The sequence below is a fragment of the Dermacentor variabilis genome, chromosome 1 (genome assembly GCF_050947875.1).
Source record: "Dermacentor variabilis isolate Ectoservices chromosome 1, ASM5094787v1, whole genome shotgun sequence".
NCBI lineage: Eukaryota > Metazoa > Arthropoda > Arachnida > Ixodida > Ixodidae > Dermacentor > Dermacentor variabilis.
In genome coordinates this window covers 69,351,494-69,371,393 of record NC_134568.1, presented here as the reverse complement: position 1 = coordinate 69,371,393, position 19,900 = coordinate 69,351,494, and the positions used below count along the sequence as shown (strand labels likewise).

The 19,900-nt window shown below is 48.2% G+C and overlaps 1 protein-coding gene and 1 long non-coding RNA gene across 8 annotated transcripts in view; one reads left to right on the top strand and one right to left on the bottom strand.

Annotated features, from left to right (window-relative positions):
• LOC142579011 (uncharacterized) overlaps window positions 1–19,900 on the bottom strand; it is a 465,789-nt gene that overhangs the window by 219,690 nt on the left and 226,199 nt on the right. The window lies entirely within an intron of this gene.
• LOC142579001 (uncharacterized) lies at window positions 13,038–17,696 on the top strand. Of its 2 annotated transcripts, none has more exons than XR_012827346.1 (3): window positions 13,038–13,301; window positions 15,207–15,338; window positions 17,387–17,696. It is a non-coding gene; the product is annotated as an uncharacterized LOC142579001 (long non-coding RNA). The 2 variants fall into 2 exon arrangements; XR_012827348.1 differs by lacking the exon at window positions 13,038–13,301 and adding an exon at window positions 14,135–14,204.

The following is a 19,900-nucleotide window of genomic DNA, read 5'->3' as shown; positions in this document are numbered from 1 at the left end:
CCCATGCACTGGTCAGGAAGTGCTACGGCGGCAGTTTGCGTGTGCAGGTAAAATATTGACACCGTCCTGCAGAGGGACTGCGAAGATGACAGGCCATTTTGAACGATAACAGAGGCTGGCATGTATCAATGTTTGCTTTAAGCCAGATGCTTCCAGCCAACCTCCGTCCATGACCATGCGCTCCTACGTTCTATCTAGCACGGTAGCGCCAATAGGAAGAGAGGAAGGATATATACATATATATATATATATATATATATATATATATATATATATATATATATATATATATATAATAGCACCCCAGTGTGTCTTCATCATAACTCTTGCGTACGTTATCTCTTCTAGAAAAAAGAAAAAAAAATGAAACATACATATTCTTTCTTGGTCTTTTTCTCTTCTTATATTGACACATATCATGCACATGTTTCTCTGCCTTGAGCCATGTGCACGATATCTGGTCACTTTGTATACTATAGCCGGATGCGACCTGCTAGTCGCTCCCTTCAGGTTTTCCTTCCCGCCAATAAACAAACGCCGAAAACTAATGCGAATGTTCAAAGCGTACACGTGCTCACAGCGAGTTGTTTGCTCGAGGTATACGAGAATCGAAGCCGGCGAATTAAGGATGCGTGCTGTCGGCCTCAAGGCAGCGCGCGCCGAAGAGCTCGGCTGATGGCGGCTCGTGCAAAGGGGTCAAAGCGGCGCATGTACACCGCAGCAACCGCGTGTTACGCGCAAACAAAGCTTACCGCGGTAGCGATCGGCGCACCGTGAGCCCGCAGCAACGGCTCAAGCGGGCTGCATTTTTCAGCTGACGGAGCGCCCGTCGCGCAAACGGCAGATACACAGCGCGTCCGCGTCGTGTTTGTAGCCGCACGGTTTGCGCTGGAGTGCGTACTTGGGACGAGAGCTCCGCTCGTGCGCTGCTTGCGCGCCGGTGGCGTGTTTGCCTTCTGCCATCGAACCACGCTGACGAACGATATCTCCGAGACAGCGCACGCATACGGCACGCAGCAAGCGCGTGCACCCCGATTCGTTTGTCTGCGCGGCTGTCATCGGCGCTGTAGCCCGGGGCTGCCTGCAGGGATGGGGCACAACCGCCGGTGCTGATTTTGTTGACTCGGTGCGCACGCCAAAACGTCGGTGCGTTCAACTCTCGCGTATTATTCGGTTGTTCATGGCAAAATACGCGCGGGCCGTGTTTGCCGGCGCTGATTGACTCGTGGACACTCAATCGCAGTTCCGGGAACGCTATATGCGGCCGTTGTTTACATATACTCTGCGCACTCATACTCGACGGATACGCCGGCGACAAACGTGTCGGGAGACGCCGTGGCCGAACGTTCTCTCGCAGGCAACTGGTTGGACACGCGCGGTGGCGGGAACAAGTTCGCTGGTAAAGCGACAAGGTAACAAAGTACACCCGTGACGAGAACAGATTCGTGCGTAAACAAACGGCGTCCGGTAACATACAAGTCCCAGGCCAGAGAATGTCGCCGTTTATCTCTAAAAGGAAGCGATTTGGAGAGCTTTTCTCCCCTGGCCCTGCGAATTCTATATACGTATACAGTGCACGTCCGCGAGGGCGTTGAAACGGATTGCCGGCGCGACATTATTAAGCCAGCTTGCGTAGCATGCCAGACCGCATCGGCACGAAGCGCTGTGCGCGTGCGTCGCTCCTCCTTCGACATCCTTATACTACGCGAAGTCTGCCAATAAGATAGCATTTACTATTTTCAAGCCGGCTGCTCCTCTTCACAGAAGTGTACCATATCGATATGGTACAGATCACTTATGTCTCCTTTCTGGGCGATAATAATTCGATAGTAAATTACTATCACGATTAATAAACCAGATCTGAGGGAAATTTCCCGTGCGGCGCATGGCAGGAGGCGAGGTTCCCACCCGTGGTTGTCTCACAGGTGTACCGGAGCAGATGCTTCAGCCTGTTCTTGAGGTAGTGGACGCCTTAAATGAAAATAGCGCGAAACGCGAGAAAAAGTGGTCTTTCTGTCTCGTTTTATGCCATGAATTACCATCTCGCTCAAGCTTCCAGCGTCGTTAGCTTTGGGATGATAAAAACTCGATCCACCACGTGCGACTGGGTGGAACAGCTGTTGCTCTCTCGCCGTTCGTAGCTCTTCAATCGATCAGCTTCTTTATGCTTCTTTGGAATATCTATCATAGCCTTCCATTACTGAGCGCTATAATTTCTACAACACTATGCTGCCTTCCAAAAGCCGCTCCTGTTTGAATACCTTTTGGTGTCCTTGAACAGGCGCTTTAGTTTCTACAGCGAAGCTGTGAACGACTTCTTTCCGCACTATACACACTAAACATTTTTACACCCTTATGGGTGTTAAGAGGGGTCCTTTCTGCATTTACACCCACTCCACACCCTTTTAGCACCCTTTTCGGTCAAAACACCCTATCGCAAGGGTGTATACCACACATAAGGTGCGACTTTGCTAGAAGAAGGGTGTTAAATCAACAACTGAAGGGTGTTGAACGCATGGATGCATAAACCTAAGTAACGTGTACACGTCCACGCATTCAGCAAGGTGTGTATGTATTGCATTTTTAATGCGAAAGCATTTTATGGCCTTTCAGGTAGGAAAGATGGCGTTCTCCGCAACAACCATCCATACGGGACCCTGCTCATGCCAATCTTGTCATTTCCCTTGAAAGCATTCAGAACCGCGCCCTCCTTTTATTCTCTCAAATTATTCACGTCATTCTAGCGTCACGTCCATGAAAAGAACACTAGGTCAACCTGACCTTTGGTTACGTCGTAGGTACCTTCGTCTCTGTATTTTTCATAGAATATGGTACTTTAACCCTTGTCTTAAAGAAAATATTTTCACCCCACCAAGTTATATCTCGTCTCGCATGGACCATCAACACAAAATTCATTTGCCATTCTTCCTTTTTGCCAAGAACAGCCACTGAATGGAACCGCCTTTCCGCCTCCACAGTCTCAATTTGTGACACCACTAATTCAACATCGCTGTTCAAAGTGTCTCACAGTTTGATTTTCTATTCTTGCCCTGCACTGCAAATATTGTATACTTTCACCCCTTCTTTCTGTTGTATCTACTAGGCCTTGAAAGTATGTATAATAAAGCAATAAAATGTGACGTCATCAGCGTCTTGTATGACATCAGTAGTGATACAGAAGGTAGTAAATAGAACTACGTTAATTATGAGCAATTATGGGTAAATAATATGTATTAGGGTGGAATAAATTCGGTTAAGGTTCGTACAAACTGTAGCAAGGTGGATTGCGGCAGATGAAGGTAGAACTGTAAAGGACACGTGACAATGTAGGACGTATCACGGTCACGTGATAATTGCAAGTGTACATCCATGAAGTCATTAAGTTTTCGCATTCCTAAGTGACTGTCGATCTTTTTCTAGGATTCTGATGTTACTGGCATGACGGCCACTCCAAAATGTATCATTGAGAAAATGTACGCACTTTGACTTACAATTGTTGCGTTTCGCCTGCGACACGTGGTTTTGCCGGCGCGACTGCGGCGGGGCGGCAGACATTTTGGCCCGATCGTCGTCGCCGCAACACTCATCGCCAGGTGTTTCCAGGCGCGACTGCGGCGATGCGACCGCCTAGGGATCATCCTCGCATTCCAGTCATTGTGCCCGAAACAGGCGATGCCAAAGCAGGGATCTCATTCCAGTTATTGGGCCCGAAACAGGCGATGCCAAAGCAGGGATCTCGTTCCAGTCATTGTGCCCGAAACAGGCGATGCCAAAGCAGGGACCATCCTCTCATTACAGTCATTGTGTCCGACCGGCAGCGCCACGACAGGGTGCTACGAGATCGTGCTCGACATGGTGCTACGGCATCGCTACGACAGTGTGCGTCACCATTAGCCCATTGTACATTCACGTGCTCGTCTTTTGAGGGGTTCCTTCTTGCCCTCAACTGCGAGAGTATAAAAACAGCTGCCCCCGGACGCCAAAAGGAGGGCTCCGATTTCTTCTGTTGAGTGAAGTGCTCTCCCGTCTCTCTACTACGGTCAAACCTGACCGCCAACTCTTTGCGATGTTAAAATAAACAAGTTGTTTCGTTGTTACCAGTCGACTCATGCTTTGCCGGGACCTTCGGATGCTTCCAGTTGTACCCCAGGCCGCCAGGCCAACGCTACCCTTGGGGCTTGCGACCCAGGTACAACCACGGGCGTCAGCGCCGAGTTCCCAACAGATCGTACCAGCAGTCCGATCCAAACATCTGGTTGGCAGCGGTGAGATCGCCTCCGACTTCAAACAACTGTCTGCCAGCGGTGAGATCGCGACAACGGAGGCCAGCAGCGAAGAGATGCAGTTGACGGTATGCTGAGCAGCTCAACGACGATCCGGGAGCAGTGCAACGAGCCCTGTGTGACGACTGGTTGCCTGCAGCGGAACGACTGCGCGGAATTCCTGCCTGCGAGGTTTGGTGAGTGCGGGACTTTCTTCTTCTGAGCTTTGCCAGGCTTTTGTTAGTGTCAGAAACAGAGCTGGTAATTGTGGTTGTCGTTGCTGCCGGGTTAGTTTGCGGCAAGACAATAATAAGCAGTAGAGAAAGCAGCATTCAGAGCAGCCATGGATTTGAAGTCGTTGCGCAAACCGAAATTGTTGGAGCTTGCAAGAGAGTTGGGTCTGGATGTCTCAGACAAACTAAGAAAACCTGAACTGCTAAAGGCTATTCTTGAGTTAGAGGCTGAGGATGACGAGCTGTCGGAATGCCTTGAGACTATTGAGGAGAGGTCAAAAAGACAGGAGCGCGAACTTAAAGAGCAAAAAGAGAAATATGAGCGCGAACTTAAAGAGCAAAAAGAGAAACAGGAGCGCGAACTTAAAGAGCAGAAAGAAAAAGAAGAGCGTGAACGTAAAGAACAGAAAGAGCGAGAGCAACAAGAGAAAAAAGAAGAGCGCGAACACGCTTTGGAAATGAAGCGTCTCGAGGTAGAGATGGAACGCGCTCGTAATGGAAGTCAGGCACACGGTGCAGGAGAACGAGTATTGTTCAAAATGACTGACCTGATGCGGCCGTTTAAGCTTGGAGAGGACATTGGTTTGTTCCTGGTTAACTTTGAGCGAACGTGCGAGAAGCAGGGGTTCTCTCGGGAAACGTGGCCACAGCGCTTGCTCACTTTGTTACCCGGCGAGGCGGCCGACGTAGTCGCTCGCTTGGATAGAGAGGAGGCAGAGGATTTCGACACAGTGAAATCGAGTCTTCTAAAAAAGTACCGGCTGTCTGCGGAGGCGTTCCGTCGGAAGTTTCGGGAAAATGAGAAAGGCAGAAGTGAGTCATATACAGAGTTTGCGTATAGGCTTATGTCGAACATGCAGGAGTGGCTCAAAGAAGAGAAAGCGTTTGGTGACCACGATAAAGTTCTGCAGTGTTTCGGGCTAGAACAGTTTTATAGTCGGTTACCGGAGAACGTGCGATACTGGGTCTTGGATAGGCCAGACGTTTGTACGGTGGCTAAAGCCGCTGAGCTAGCCGAGGAGTTTGTGACGCGTCGAGCTCGCGGAGCTAAGGACGGTCAAAAGGGTGAATTTGGCTCGAAGTTCGAGAGGCCGAAGTTCACACCCATGAGAGCAAAGGGGGACACGCGTAGTGAGGATGCGAGTGAAAGCAGTCCGACCAAACGTAAAGAGACGGCGGCAGCCAAACGCAGAAAGCGGTTCGGGATGAGGCGAGCGGGCGTTTGTTATACGTGCCAGAAGCCGGGTCACTTTTCGGCGCAGTGTCCGGAAACAAAACCAAAAGTTGTGTTTTTTTCATTAGGCAGCACTGACGAGAACATGAAGCTTCTCGAGCCTTACATGCGAGACCTCCTCGTGAACGGGAAAGAGTGCCGAGTGCTTCGCGATTCCGCAGCTACGATGGATGTAGTTCACCCGTCTTACGTAGAACCCCATATGTTCACGGGCGAGTGCGCATGGATCAAGCAAGCCGTGGAAGCTCATAGCGTGTGTCTGCCGGTAGCAAAAGTGCTTATTGAAGGACCTTTCGGAGCGCTTGAGACAGAGGCGGCAGTGTCATCTATGCTGCCACCCCAGTACCCGTACCTATTTTCAAACAGGTCCGATCACCTCCTGCGCGAGAAGGGGCTTTTGTTTGGTGAAGCTAGTGTTCAGGCCTTAACCAGATCGAAGGTTCGGGAGCTCGCTGCAAAGGCGGTAGTTGCGGGGCCGACGTTATCAAACAACGAAAAAGGGTCAGAGGCGCAGCAAGCTGATATTCCGAGCACGCCCGAACTGAATAAACTTGAGTCTGTAACGTTAAAGGCGCCAGATACTGGAGAGGAAACGCCCGACGCGGGAAAGTTAGAAGAGCTATCTACTGATTTGCTCATCGCGCCGACGTCAGACGGACTTGATAGGTTGCTAAAAGTCAGCCGGACGGCTTTGATAGCCGAGCAAAAAAAGGATGGCAGCCTGGAAAACGTGCGCTGCAATGTCAAAGAAGGTATCGCCAGGAAAACTGCGCGTTTTGTGGAAAGAGGTGGAGTCCTGTACCGGAAGTATCTAGACCGCCGAGGAGTGGAGTTCGATCAGCTGGTCGTGCCTCAATGCTATCGTCAGGATCTGTTGCGCTTGTCACATGGGGGTTCGTGGTCCGGACACCTAGGAGTTAAGAAAACTAAGGACCGTCTCTTGCAAGAGTACTATTGGCCAGGGTGCTTTCGGGACGCAGACCATTTCGTGAGGACATGTGACACTTGTCAGCGGGTGGGCAAACCAGGGGACAAATCGAGGGCGCCGTTGAATTTGGTACCTATCATTACGGAGCCTTTTAGACGGCTCGTTATTGATACTGTGGGACCTCTGCCGGTAACAGCCACGGGGTACAGACACATTTTGACTGTGATCTGCCCAGCGACAAAGTTCCCTGAAGCAGTGCCGCTTAAAGAACTCAGCTCAGTTGAGATAGTTAATGCACTACTGTCCATATTTGCGCGAGTTGGTTTTCCTGCGGAAATCCAATCAGATCAGGGCACAGTGTTTACTAGCGCTTTGACGACAACTTTTCTCGAAAGGTGTGGGGTAAAGCTATTACACAGCTCAGTGTACCACCCACAGTCGAATTCCGTTGAGAAGCTCCACTCCGTCATGAAGCGCGTGTTGAGAGCCTTGTGTTTTGAACATCAAACTGACTGGGAGCTGTGTCTGCCTGGGGTGATGTTTGCTTTAAGGACCGCGCCGCATGCGGCTACGGGGTTTTCGCCAGCTGAACTGGTGTACGGTCGCTCGCTTCGATCTCCGCTTCGCATGCTTCGAGAATCATGGGAAGGTAGGGGCGACGACCCAGTCGTGGTGGAGTACGTGCTTAAGCTCCTCGAACGCTTAAGAAGGGCACAGGAGTTGTCAGGTGAAGCAATGACAAAGGCCCAGCAGAGGGCCAAGGTTTATTATGATCGGACAGCCAGGGCCCGTCGTTTTGAGGTTGGCGATGAGGTCATGATATTGCGCACATCGCTAAACAACAAACTAGACGTGCAGTGGGAGGGCCCAGCACGAATTGTTCAGAAACTGTCGGACGTTAACTACGTGGTAAGTCTGCCAGGAAAGCGGAAAGCACAGCAAGTTTACCACTGTAATCTGCTCAAACCTTATAGACAAAGGGAAGCAGTGGTGTGCCTGATGGTAAACGTTCCTGAAGAGCTTCCGGTCGAGCTTCCGGGACTAGGCTCAGTGACGAACAGGGAAGACACCGGTCAAGTCATTAGTGACCTTATCAGTAAAGCACCGCTGTCGCCCGAGCAGAAAACCGAACTACACCAGCTATTACAAGAGTTTCAAGGTCTGTTCTCTGAGAGGCCTGGTAGGACTTCTGTACTTACTCATGATATAGAACTTACCTCCACAGAGCCAGTACGATCCAAGGCGTATCGGGTGTCACCCCGCCAGAGCGATATTATGGAGGCTGAGGTAAAGAAAATGCTACAGCTCGGTGTTATTGAGGCAGGTGAGAGTGATTATACCTCCCCTTTGATTTTAGTTGAGGTACCGGGCAAGGAACCTCGTCCTTGCGTCGACTACCGCAGGCTTAATTCCATCACTAAGGATCAAATTTATCCGATCCCTAACATCGAGGAGCGCCTTGAGAAAGTTAGTAGCGCTCAGTTTATTTCCACCCTAGATCTTGTCAGGGGTTATTGGCAGGTTCCACTTACAGAAGAGGCTAGTAGGTATGCGGCGTTCATTTCACCAATGGGAACATTCCGTCCTAAAGTGTTGAGTTTTGGTTTGAAGAACGCGCCATACTGTTTTTCAAGTCTCATGGATAAAGTGTTGCGGGGACAGCAAGAATTCGCTTTACCGTATCTAGACGACGTAGCGATATTCTCCGCATCCTGGTCTGAGCATATGACACACTTGCGGGCAGTGCTAACCCGCCTGCGCGAAGCGGGCTTGACAGTCAAGGCTCCTAAGTGCCAGATAGCACAGGCCGAGGTTGTCTACCTCGGTCACGTGATTGGTCAGGGTCGTCGCCGCCCCTCTGAAATAAAAGTGGCCGCTGTGCGAGACTTTCCGCAACCGCGCACCAAGACCGATATTCGGTCGTTCTTGGGTGTCGCCGGCTACTATCAGAGGTACATCCCTAGGTACTCTGATATCGCGGCTCCCCTGACGGATGCTCTAAGAAAAACACAGCCTCAAACAGTCGTCTGGGACGAGACAAAGGAAAGAGCTTTTAGCGCCCTAAAGAGTGCCCTAACAAGCCAGCCTGTGCTACGATCGCCAGACTATACAAAAGGGTTCATTGTTCAGTGCGATGCTAGTGAGCGAGGCATGGGCGTTGTACTGTGCCAACGGGAAAATGGAGAAGTAGAACACCCCGTCCTGTATGCTAGTCGTAAGCTGACCAGTCGTGAGCAGGCGTATAGCGCCACCGAGAAAGAGTGTGCGTGTCTCGTGTGGGCCGTTCAGAAATTGTCATGCTATCTAGCCGGCTCGAGGTTTATCATTGAGACGGATCACTGCCCTCTCCAATGGCTGCAGACCATCTCTCCCAAAAATGGCCGCCTCCTGCGCTGGAGCCTCGCTTTACAACAATATTCCTTTGAGGTGCGTTACAAAAAGGGGAGTCTCAACGGTAACGCCGATGGCTTAAGTCGAAGCCCCTAACGTAGGAATCAGCCTCAAAATTGTTTGTTACTGATGTTTTTCTTCCTGAGGCAGGATTTTTTTTTAACATATTGCTTTTGTTTAGTGTTTCAAAGTGATGATATGCTTTCTAGTGCAATTTTTCAATTTGTGGACGCGTTCTGAGTGATGCTAGACTACTGTAAGGAACTAGGCAGTGGTATAAAAAGGGGAAAGAGCCTGGCAGGGCTTAGTGAGGGTTGTGCCGTGCTTGCTGACTGAGCGGTTGAGTTTCAGCGTAGTTCTAACGCTTGCCGGGAACGAGAACAAAAATGTGAACTCTCCCGAAGTCACTTTGCAGTGTCCCGTGCGAACCTGAACGAGAGAACGAGGCCTTCTCTGTGCGCTGCGCTCAAGAAACGTCGAGGGACGCCCGACTTCGGTTATGAGCATCATCGAGCGACATCCCTCCGGACAGCGGATGCAGTCCCCTGTCCATCGGGATCTCCTTCCCCCGGCGGGGCGGTCTGTTGCGTTTCGCCTGCGACACGTGGTTTTGCCGGCGCGACTGCGGCGGGGCGGCAGACATTTTGGCCCGATCGTCGTCGCCGCAACACTCATCGCCAGGTGTTTCCAGGCGCGACTGCGGCGATGCGACCGCCTAGGGATCATCCTCGCATTCCAGTCATTGTGCCCGAAACAGGCGATGCCAAAGCAGGGATCTCATTCCAGTTATTGGGCCCGAAACAGGCGATGCCAAAGCAGGGATCTCGTTCCAGTCATTGTGCCCGAAACAGGCGATGCCAAAGCAGGGACCATCCTCTCATTACAGTCATTGTGTCCGACCGGCAGCGCCACGACAGGGTGCTACGAGATCGTGCTCGACATGGTGCTACGGCATCGCTACGACAGTGTGCGTCACCATTAGCCCATTGTACATTCACGTGCTCGTCTTTTGAGGGGTTCCTTCTTGCCCTCAACTGCGAGAGTATAAAAACAGCTGCCCCCGGACGCCAAAAGGAGGGCTCCGATTTCTTCTGTTGAGTGAAGTGCTCTCCCGTCTCTCTACTACGGTCAAACCTGACCGCCAACTCTTTGCGATGTTAAAATAAACAAGTTGTTTCGTTGTTACCAGTCGACTCATGCTTTGCCGGGACCTTCGGATGCTTCCAGTTGTACCCCAGGCCGCCAGGCCAACGCTACCCTTGGGGCTTGCGACCCAGGTACAACCACGGGCGTCAGCGCCGAGTTCCCAACAGATCGTACCAGCAGTCCGATCCAAACACAATTTAATTATCACTATATTTTGTGCTCACACTTATATTATCATGCAATTAAACACTTCTAACACAAACTGCAATAGCAGAATGAAAACGCGCGAGCAACTTGCACAATTCTGCACGAATGTTTCGGTGCCCTTAAAAGCCCAACAAAAAGTGGCGAAATTAAAGAAGCTGTGTGGATACATTGCTGAACAAACAGGGACGTGCTGTTAGACGAGCCTCTGCTGTACAATGGCATCACCGCACAATTTGCTTGGCGAAGCCATAACGAAGACATTTATAGCGGCGAGATCACGCTGGAAGTTCTCAAATCCGAATCTTCACGTACCTTGCCTAAGTTATTCAGAGTTTTACTAAGCTACTGGTCTGCTTTCTAAGCGCTTAAATGATATTGCGCGACATAAAAACGACACGGACGTGAAAGAAGACGACACACCAAGCGCAAACTTTCAACTAAGTTTATTGTGCCACTGCGTCATTTTATACATGGCAGGCAACGTAGATCGCGCATGCGCTTACAAGGAAATGAAGTGCGAAGTCATGTAACATGGTTACGTGTCATGTGACGCCGCGTCCAAGTAACGTAATTCTTTTTCTGTGAGAGCCAGAGACGGGAAGCTAACACACGCATCACCCAATTTCGCCATCATCTGCGCTTCAGATATCTCACGGATGAGCTGCGTTCTGCCACGGGAAACAATCGTGCATTGATCCTCAAGAGGCTTGCACCCATGATCGCGACAGTGGATCGCCAAGAAACCACCTGAGCCGTTTTTTACATTGTTGCTGTGTTCGCGAAGCCGATCATTGAGGCAACGCCCAGTTTGTCCGATATATTTCTTCCCACATGAAAGCGGCAGGTTGTACACCACCCGGTGTACACATTCGACAAACTTTTTTCGGTGATGCTTTCTGCACTTATCGGAAGGGACGGCATTTGGATCAGTCAGCCTGCAAAGCTTGCCGAGCTTGTCGGGAGCAGAAAAAACTCTTACGTTCGCCCTTTGGGCAATCTTTTTCAAGTTGTGGGATAATCTAATCTAATCTGATCTTCGCCTGAACTTTCAGGACAGCCACACGTGTTGGTCGTATGAGCCGCGAGCCAACAAACCACTTCTGCCGTATACGTCCGCACATTCTAAGCTTGTTAAGCGGGCCATTATCAGTTTGTGCTTCAAGAATGCCCTTAGCAAGTCTTGCTGTCATGTTGTGGACGCAAGCTTAGCAGCGCAAACTTTACGGTTGTCCCTGGCTGGATATCCTAGGGTGGTGCTAGTGTCTGTCGCGGAACGCATCTTAAGAGAAACGCGATCCAGCACGCAGAAGTAAGTTGCCGATGCCCCTCCTGGCATACGCCCTAAAGTAAGTGTCATACCATACATGCACGGGATATCCCACAACTTGAAAAAGATTGCCCAAAGGGCGAACGTAAGAGTTGTTTTTTCTGCTCCCGACAAGCTCGGCAAGCTTTGCAGGCTGACTGATCCAAATGCCGTCCCTTCCGATAAGTGCAGAAAGCATCACCGAAAAGGTTTGTCGAGTGTGTACACCGGGTGGTGTACAACCTGCCGCTTTCATGTGGGAAGAAATATATCGGACAAACTGGGCGTTGCCTCAATGATCGGCTTCGCGAACACAGCAACAATGTAAAAAACGGCTCAGGTGGTTTCTTGGCGATCCACTGTCGCGATCATGGGTGCAAGCCTCTTGAGGATCAATGCACGATTGTTTCCCGTGGCAGAACGCAGCTCATCCGTGAGATATCTGAAGCGCAGATGATCGCGAAATTGGGTGATGCGTGTGTTAGCTTCCCGTCTCTGGCTCTCACAGAAAAAGAATTACGTTACTTGGACGCGGCGTCACATGACACGTAACCATGTTACATGACTTCGCACTTCATTTCCTTGTAAGCGCATGCGCGATCTACGTTGCCTGCCATGTATAAAATGACGCAGTGGCACAATAAACTTAGTTGAAAGTTAGCGCTTGGTGTGTGGTCTTCTTTCACGTCCGTGTCGTTTTTATGTAGCGCAATATCATTTAAGCAATGGATTACCAACTTGCCCGGAATGCTGCTCTCATTAATTTCTAAGCGCATCCTCGGACACAGTTTGTAAGGCTCAGCCTATATATTAGGGGCTGGTGTCGTCAAAGCTGTAATTGCTTATCCATAGCATACGCTCTTACAAACACATTCTTCAGTCGCCTCATGAATGCTTACGCGTCGCTGTCGCACGATCAAGATGTGAGGGTCTTTATCGAGCCAGGATATCGCTGTAACTACGCTGTGACATCGCAAGCTTGCTTCGTTCGGACGCAGCAAATAATCTAATCGCACCAGCAGAAGAGCGCCGATCGTCTCGCTCACGGTCCCGATTTGTGTACTGTACCCTCAGTCATGCAGCACAGACTGCGCCCCCCCCCCAAAAAAAAAATGCTCGGCACAAAACGTAGTAACAACTACCCGTATCACCGCTCTAGTTGCAGACCAGAACGACGCAGCAGCAAACAGGCGGCCATGCGAGCAAGCAAACCTGTCAGAATAAACCTTCAATTTGCGCGGCCGCCCCCTGCCCAATGAAAAGCGACCGGAAGTGACGGGAAGAGGCTGTAGAGTCACACGACGTCACTTCGGCGCGCGGCAGGACGGGAAGGCGGAAGCTACGCCATTATTGCATTCTCTCGCTACATGAAATGCGTTCGCGTCTCGCGCTGTGCGAAATAATTTTACACGTGTGATTAGTTTTGTGCGCGGTGTAGAAAAAGGTGTGGCCCGTGCTTTGTGTATTACTCGTGCTCCACTTCAAAGCAAAGCGTTCGTACGCACTGGAAGATGGATCCACGGACGCTGAGACGAGCAGTTGCAATGTGCCCTGTGTCGGCGATCGGTAGTACTGCCATAATGGGAATTTTCAGGCAAGTGCCCATTTATTTGGTATTTCTTTGGTGGGTTACGTGTTTTTGTTCGCTCTAGAAGTTTCTTACTGTGATCTCGTAGCATAATTCACTAATTTAAGAGCAAGAGCAGCTGCACTCCTAGTGGGGCAAGTTAACTACCTCGATCGCGCCCCGTCTTACTTCGCGGTGCGCCTGCATAGTTACGCTTTGTTTTTTAGCGCTTGAACGTTCGTAGATGTGATTCTTTTGTGCGTTCAGCGTGGCTTCTTGTAATGTGGTCGACCACTTTTGCGTCGCGTAGAAAAAGGACTGCTGACTTTGCCACCTTTCGAAAGAACTGGCGCGGTATTGGTTCTCCCTGATGCGGTCGCGTGCTGCTGTTGCTGCTTGCCGGGCGCCTTTAGCATGTTTTCGGCTCGTTTTGTCTGTGCGTGTGTGCGTGCTCGCGCTCGGCTCGATTCGTGTGTGTGCGTGCGCTCAGCTCGCTTTGTGTGCGTGTGTGTGTGTGTGCGTGTGCGTGTGCGCGCGCGTGCATGCCGGTTTGTATGGGCCGGCGTGCTTGCGTGTGTCTAGTGCGTACAGTACGTGTTTTGTGAGCTTGTTTCTGTGTGGGTCGCTGTGTGTGCGTGCACGTGGTAGCGTGTCTGCCTGCATGTATGTGTGCTTGTTTGTGTTTATCAATGTGCGCGTGCGTGCTTTTGTGTCTGCGCTTTGAGAGTGCGTTTATTTGTGTGCGCGCTAGTGCGTTTTGTGTGCGTGCATATGTATTGCATAAGGCCGGTAAAGTTTTACTCGAAATAAAACTCTTCCAATTTGGTGCAGCGAGTGTTGCCGCCTGAAACCCGAGTTTGGTTTCAAGCCAACATGGACAACTGCTGTATGAGGCGCCGTTTCTCTGGAGGATCAGTGGGAAGGCGTCAGGTATACGCTTCCTCCTTTTTCCCTCCTCTGCCCTGATGAATTGATATCTTTGATTGTTATTCTAAAGGGAACGTTACATCCAGAGCATAAATAAATGATTAAGAAATCTGGTAGTGTGTTTCGCCATTACACTAATTCTGATCTTAAAGACGCGAATTTCCCATTAGCCCACATTTCCGTTGATACAGACAACCGCTGAAATTGTGAACAGCAGGTTATTCGAGACGTCCTACGTATATAGCAATTGTCCTCAGGAGCTCTAATGAATTTTGAAAATTTGGAGTGTTGTTGTTGTGCTTTAGAGGTATCATATGCAAGCTTTAGGTCTCTCCTGGTAGTTTGCATGCCCTTCGAGAGCTGTCGCCTATAGCCCTATTGAAATTCGTAACTACAGTTTGGAGAACTGGGGAAGCTGGAAGGCTTGTCCTGGCTCTCGAGAAAGTGTTTAAGCTGGAAGTGTAGGTTGAGGAGTTTGGGGTTGGTCACACGAATGCTTTTTTATGCCTTAGCAGTAGGAGTGTCAAAGGATAAAAAATGCAGTGTGTCAAGCGTGGGAAGCTGCTTATGTGGTAGAGGCTTGTGTGTTTGTTGTGCGTGCGTGTGTGTGTGTGCGCGCGCGTGCATGCATGCGTGCGTGTATGTGAATTCGCTCCTCACAAGGGAGTGTGTGTGCGTAAGTGAGCTACTTCTTTGCTGGTGCTGTTTGCCAAAAATTGGGAAGAAAACACAATGATCAATATAACTTGAAATAATAAGCTATGCAAAGCATGTTGGCAGAGTACCGACAGCAGCATATGAGCATACAAACGTGCAGCTGTGTGACAATGTTAATGCATGACTGCAACATCTGGAAGGAAGCTTGCTTCTTTTTCAGTAAGCAGCACAAAGTCCATATTTTTTTGCTTTTCTCGTGCAAATCAGAACGATGCTCATTGCCAGTGATCTTGTCTTTCATTCTAGTAGCATTTGTTTATCTTGAACTTCGAGCGTTGTTTCTCGCAGGTCATGCAGATGATTGCAGCAATTTCACAATGCCCAGCCTTGGTGCCCTCCATCAAGAGCAAGCCACTTGCGTTCGCCTTCAGGCAGATAGATGGTTGATGTCTTCTAGGAATCCGTTGGGAAGACAACATTGTAAGTAGATACAGGTGTGAAGTTTAATATAGTAAGTCAAGTTATAATTTAAAACTCTGAGGCTCCTTGGCGGCCTAAGCTTGATATTATGTGCAGTTGTGTGTGTTTTTAAATATTGCCGATTGTACTGCATACTGCAGGTATGACTGCTGATCCAAAGCATACACTTGCATTTTCTTGATGGCCTTTCATAATGAAGATTTTCTTTGTGCAAGAATATTCACAGACTGGAGCATTCCAGCATGATATTCTTTATTGTGCATTCAGTGCTAATTTCGTATGACCTTCCTGCTACCAATGTTTTTGCAGGAAAGGAATGCAATGAGCTTGTTATTTGCTCGTTGCATTACTCTGCTACCTTTAATTTAATCCGGTTTCATTCTCAAAACCTTAAAATTTGAGCTGTTTTTTTTTCAAATACAATATCAAAATGCGCCGGATTGCAATCTAGACTGCAAGGGATTTGAAGAAATTACAAGAAACTAGGACCTCTCATGGGTGTTAAAAAATATTTCCGCAAGCATTGCGCCTATTTCTTGTACTGAGCTAGCTGCCCATGAATATTGCAAGCATATGTCATTTCACACAGTTTTGCAGGATATAGTAGGCCTATCACTGTCACTAAGCACAACCTTTCTTCATTTGCATCATGAAAATCTGCCTCATGCTTAATTTGGGACAAGTCTTGAAAAATGAATGTTTCATAATTTTGAAACTACACAAAGTATTGCTTGGGGCTTGGCAGTTTTTAGACAACTTGACCATGTTGAACCTAGCCATTACAAGACGAGAAAAAAAACATGCACAGGAGGACTCATTCAATCAAATGCAATGCTGTGGTGATTTTCCATGTGGAAAAATTTACTTTTAGGCGGAAGAGGGTGGGTAGCCAATTTACAACCATAGCGACTCATGCGGGTAGTGGCAACACAGGATGAGAAATGGTTGTGGCTCTGAGGTTCATTGAATATGAACACTAATATACAATCCCTCCCCCCCCCCAATGAGGGGTAACCGTGCAGTATATTTCGGGTGGTAAAGACGATTTTTTTAGGAGACGAGAAATTTCAGACTCTAGTTGAGAGGCTACATACAGAAGGACCATGTAGGTATTCGCAGAATAACATAAACTGCCTAGGAGGGGTATCACAGTTTAGGGCATGAAGTAAAAAGTGGGAGCATGACGAAGGATCATAAGTTTATTTAAACTTATGATCTTTGGGAATACTACTTGTCACCATATCGCCAAGCTAACCCATTGAAAGAAAGGGGCCTGCTCTAAGGAAAATAGTTAACACATGCTAAATTTTCAAGGAAAGTATGCCGAAATGTCAGTTCCTACTAAATTAGTAAATAAAAAATACCCAATAAATTCCTGTATACAGAAATGGTCTAATAAACTGCATTGGAGATTTGGAGATTGTTGGGCTGGATGCAGGTATTGCAGGGCAAATGAGAATGCCAGTGAGGGTTCCCTCATTTTCATTTTGTGTGCACTCTCTGTAAAACTACTCTTTGTCTCCTAGTGTGATAACGTTGTGTAAAAACAGCCATTTTTTAATGACTTGTGCATGTCACTCTTAATGTCCCATATCCCGTAAGGTTCTCAGCTGCAGTACTTATAAAGTGTAATGCAGAGATATATTGCAGATTTCATGTCAATTTATATTAAGGTCACATACACACTCTTGGACAAATTTCTGTTGAGAGATGTCATTGGTGGTGTCATTAAATTTAATTCATTCTTATTTTCTATGGTAAAAAGGCTACTGTAAATTTATTTGCTTTTGCTGCTGTATGTGCCTTGAATTCAAAGTGACATAGTGGTTTAGTGTTCACAGTAAATGCTATTCCTAAATTTGCAAAATAAAAATTTCTCCTACCTTTCACCTGTCTTGCCCAGTTGCCTGAGCTGTGCATTGTTCCCAGTCACATTAATTAAGTTTGTTACTTTCAGGAGCTTGTTGCCTTCTCAAATTTTCCACAGTGTACATGTGTAATTGCATAGACTGAACTCTCATGATTCTCTTCTTATTTTGCTAATGCAGGACGCAAGATTCCAGCAATGCCATGCGCTGCATTTATTGGTCAAGAGGCTCAGAGAATGGAGTCCCTGCACCTCGTGGTTAACCGTGAACCTGTTTTTTCTTTTGGAAAACTAAACGTCATTTGCTGCATCAATTGCATTTTTGCAGCTCAGATGTGTACTATATTTTTCTAATTTTGAATCAATTAATATTCACTGTGCAGTATAAAAATGATGTACAGTGGGAAGGACAAGGACTGTGAGAGATGACATACACTGCGCTGACTTCCAACAATATTTTATTGCGTTGCCACATAGTGTGTTTATACACAAGAGGGGTCATGTGCAGAAAATGAAAGGCAGTCACAAGGGGTGTTCTAACAGCAAGTCAATGTACTAAGAACATGGTCACGAAAAAAAGATCACGATATCTATCTGTGGAGGTACAAGACTTCACTAGGGGTCAGCGTGATAGAGGGGGAACTAACGCGCACACACTACCCAATTTCCTGGTGCAATCAGCTTCAATAATGTACCGGGTGAGCTGTGTCTCGCTAGAACTTGCGTATCTTCAAAGAGGGGCATGCAGCGGCAGTCCCGGCAATGAATGCCCAAGTGGCCTTGAACAGTGTTATGGATGTTATAGTGCACTCTTAAACGATCATTTAGGCACCTGCCTGTCTGTCCAACGTATTTACTGCCTCAAAACAGGGGAATATGGTAAACCACATTCGGTGCACATATCGCAAAATCGTTTCTGTGCCCGACAGAGCAAGAACTCTGACGCGATTTAGGCGCGTTTACATGCTTACAGAGCTTTGCCAGCTTTTCCGGGGCTGAGAAAAGGACTGGGATTCCTGGAGGCTGCCGAATCTTTTTTAGCCTATCGGAGACATCATGCACATATGGTAGCACTGCGAACCTGTGTCTTTCAACCGGCTGGTTCCTTGACTGTGCTCATCACGTTTTGTGCCCTTCAGAAGCTGTTCCGCTATGGCTGAAATTAAGGCCAAAGGGTAGCCAACCAAAGAAAGGTGATCAACCTGTGCAGCTATACTATCTTGCATTTCATGTGAGCAAGATTTATTGAGGCTGTTAACGAGGCAAAACTTCACAATACCTCGTTTAACAAGCTTTGAATGTGCAGAGTTAAAGGGCAAGAGTGACTTCTTACTTCTCGTTTCAAAGCACTAGCACACTTGTTTGTTTTCAAGGCACTGCCTGAGATCTAGAAAGCGCAAAGAATCATCAATGGGGACCTCATTTGTTAGTTGTAGAGGCTGCAGCTCTTAAAAGATCTCCAAGTCTCCCAAAGCAGCAGGCTCTAAAGCGTGATCAGTGCAATCAATAAATATCAGGTAGTCGTCCACAAACCTGCACACTTTGACAACGTGAGACGCATTCAGGTGACCTTGAATGTTTCAATCATGATTGGCTAGATAAATATCAGTGGCGGCGCCAAGCATGATCCTTCACAATATACAAATAAATGGTGTTTGTATAGGATCATGCCTCACGCCGCAATTATGTGATATTTATCTAGCTCATGATTTCGATATTGAAGGTCACCTAGATGCATCTCCTGTCAAAGTGTGCAGGTTTGTAAATTGCTACCTGGTATTTATTGATTGCACTGATCACGCTTTCGAGCCTGCTGATTCGGGAGTCTTGGAGATGTTTAAGAAAGCCTCTACAACTAACGCATGAGGTCCCCATTGATGATTCCTTGCGCTTTGTAGATCTGAGGCTGGTGCTTCGAAACGAGAAGTAAGAAGTCACTCTTGCCCTTTAACTCTGCACACTCAAACCTCGTTAAATGAGGTATTAAAAGTTTTGCATCCTTAACAGCTCAATAAATCTTGCTCACACGAGATGCAACATAGTCTTGCTGCACAGGTTGATCGCCTTTCTAGGGTTGACTACCCTTTGGCCTTAATTTCAGCCATAGCGGAACAGCTTCTGAGGGGCACAAACCGTGATGAGCCTGCTCAGTCAAGGGACCAGCCGGTTGAAAGACATCGGTTCGCAGTGCCACCGTATGTGCATGATGTCTCCGATAGGCTAAAGAAGATTCGGCAACCTCCAGGAATCACAGTCCTTTTCTCAACCCCGGAAAAGCTGGCAAAGCTCTGTAAGTGTGTACACGCGCCTGAATCGCGTCAGAGTTCTTGCTCTGTCGGGCACAGAAAATGTTTTGCGATATGTGCAACGAATTTGGTTTACCATATTCCCCTATTTTGAGGCAGTAAATACGTTGGACGGACAGGCGGGTGCCTAAACGATCGTTTAAGAGTGCACTATAACGTCCATAACGCTGTTCAAGGCCACTTCGGCATCCATTGCCCTGGAACTGGCTGTGTGCCCCTCTTTGAAGATACGGAAGTTTTAGCGAGACAGGTCATCCGGGAAATTATAGAAGCAAATTTCACCAGAAAACTGGGTAGTGTGTGCGTTAGTGCCCCCTCTATCACGCTCACCCTAGTGAAGTATTGTATTTCATGAGATAGAAATTATGTTTTTTTTCAGGTGACCACGT